The sequence below is a fragment of the Limulus polyphemus genome, unplaced genomic scaffold (genome assembly GCF_000517525.1).
Source record: "Limulus polyphemus unplaced genomic scaffold, Limulus_polyphemus-2.1.2 Scaffold7841, whole genome shotgun sequence".
NCBI lineage: Eukaryota > Metazoa > Arthropoda > Merostomata > Xiphosura > Limulidae > Limulus > Limulus polyphemus.
The window spans coordinates 24,200-27,000 of NW_013673451.1; positions in this window are offsets into that span (position 1 = coordinate 24,200).

Below are 2,801 nucleotides of genomic sequence, written 5' to 3' on the forward strand. Positions count from 1 at the left end.
GCTGTAAGTGTTATGTCAAACGTATTATAAAGTTAAACATACATCACGAACTCTATAGTGTTCCTGCTTTGTGTTGTAGTTATGTATCATGACAAGAAAAATATGTATCAAATATAAAAGCTGACGCTAACAATTTAATCAAACTATTCTCCCTATTACACACATCTATACAGTTAAATATACAAACACACATCTATACAGTTAAATATAAAATATACAAACACACACACACATCTATACAGTTAAATATAAAATATACAAACACACACACACACATCTATACAGTTAAATATAAAATATACAAACACATAAATTTGATATTTACAATTTACAAAACAGAGGCTTGAACAAGAAGTAATAGAGGGCAGTAGTAGTCCATACGAATCTCAAGTTGTATTAGTTTCTAAAAAGGACGGAAAAGTAAGGTTCTGTGTGGATTTTAGGAAGGTGAACGGAGTAACAGTCAAAGACATTTACCCATTACTTAATATATAAAAAAAAAACCTTAGATAGGTAACAGTAAATACTTTTCCTCTATAGATTTACAAAGTGGATATTGGCAGGTAGAGATAGAAGAAGATGATAAAGCTAAAACTGCTTTAGTATTACCTTCAGGTAAATATCAGTTTAACAGAATGCCCTTTGGCTTATGTAATGCTTCTTGAATATTACATAGATTAATGGATGTTGTATTGTCAGGATTAAAAGATTCGGAATGTTTTTGTTATTCATATGATGTAATAGAGTTTGCTGCAAGTTTTGAAGAACACTTAGAAAGGTTAAGGCATGTCTTTGATAGATTACGGAAAGCAAACTTAAAGCAAGTAAATGACAGTTTTTTTAAAAAAAGAGGTAGAATATCTAGGTCATTTGGTGTAAAACCTAACCCTAAAAAGTTAGAGATTTGTAAGAATTATCCAGTACCTAAAACAGTAAAAGATATTTGAGCATTTTTAGGATTTGCAGGTTTTTATAGAAGGTTTATACCACATTTTGCACTGCTGGCAAAACCATTAACTGGATTAACTAAGAAAGAAATAACATTTCAGTGGACAAATAAAGACAGGAAGCATTCAAGAAACTAAGAGAAGCTTTATTAAATGCATCAGTTCTAAGTTACCCAGATTTCAGTAAAGAGTTTATCCTAAGCACATATGCTTCACGTTTCGCTATAGGTGCAGTATTATCACAGTTAGATGAAAATGGAAAAGAACCCCCTATAGCTTATCAAAGTAGACAGTTTGGAAAACTGAGATACATTATTCAGTTACAGAACAAGAATGTTTAGCTATAGTGCATGGAATTAAAACTTTCCATTGTTATCTGTATGGTAGAAAGTTCACTATTATTACAGATCATGCACTGTTAAGATGGTTAATGACATTAAAAGACCTCTCTTCTAGATTAGTTAGATGGTTATTTTTACTACAGGATTAGAATTTTGAAATAGTACATAGACTAGGTAGAAAACATTCTAATGTTGACGCTCTAAGTAGAATTAGAGTAGAAGATATATAAACTGAAGAAAAACAGACAATTAACCAAGTAAAAGAAGTACAAACTGAACATAAAGATGAATTAGAAATAATTTGGGATTTAGATCATGTGATTAGTGAGCAAAAGAAAGATCCGGTATGAAATGCCTTACATAAAAAAAGTATTGCAAGGAGAAGATACAGAATACATATTAGATTCAAATATCTTATGTAAAGGGGTTAAGGACAACAGGTTTCTACGAAGAGTTGTACCACATGACTTAAAAACTAAAGTTATGAAGATATATCACGACAAGCCATTCATGGCGTACCCAGCTTTTGTAAAAACAGACAGTACGATAAGTAAGAGATTCTTTTGGCTAAACATGAGGAAATATATTAAAGGTTATTGTGACTCGTGCCTAAAACGAGTCCACATTTTAAGAACATTCCCTTATAAAGAATGCCGAATCTAATTAAAAACTTTTCCAGCTAGTAGCTATGGATATATCAGACCAATTGCCTACGTCCTACGCAGGAAACAAATGTGTTAATAGACGTAGACTACTTGGTTTCCTGAGATTATATGCTTACCTGATCAGAAAGCAGAAACAATCGCCAAGGCTTTTGTGAATAACATAATAGCTAGACACGGAATACCACAGTATTTATTAACAGACAGAGATAGTAAGATTTCTAAATTAATGAAAGAAGTTTGTGAGTTATTAGGTGTAAAGAAAATTGAGACGACTGCTTATCACCCAACTGCTAATGGTTTAATAAAAAGATGCAATAGAACTTTGTTAGACATGATCTCTCAATATTGTGAGAAAGATCAGAAAACTTGGGATGAGCAAATCCCCTTGTTATTATTAGCATACACAAGTGCTGAGAATGAGTCAACTCAGGAAAGTCCATTCTTTCTATTACATGATAGGGACGTTATACTACCCATGCAGGAAATATTAGCTCTCTAGAAAAGTTAATTATGCTGTAGATTAGGACTATAACAGATAATGTAGTTGGCATTTGAGTTAAGCAAACGAACATTTAACTAAAGTTGCTGAAAGTAGAGAGAAACAAGTAAATACAAAGGTACAGGTTAGTGATGTAAAGTTGGGGAGCAAAGTATTGTTATACACCCCAATAGTTAAGAAAGAAAATACTGTTACGTCTCTGTTCGTTAGTTAATTTTCCGTAAATTCGTTCCCACGAAACTTTAGCGACACAAGTCCTTTCTTAAATAAAACTGGTTTATTCTTTCTGAATATAACTTTGCGATACACTTAATTTTAACAGTCGCGCTATAACAACGAACTTCTCACG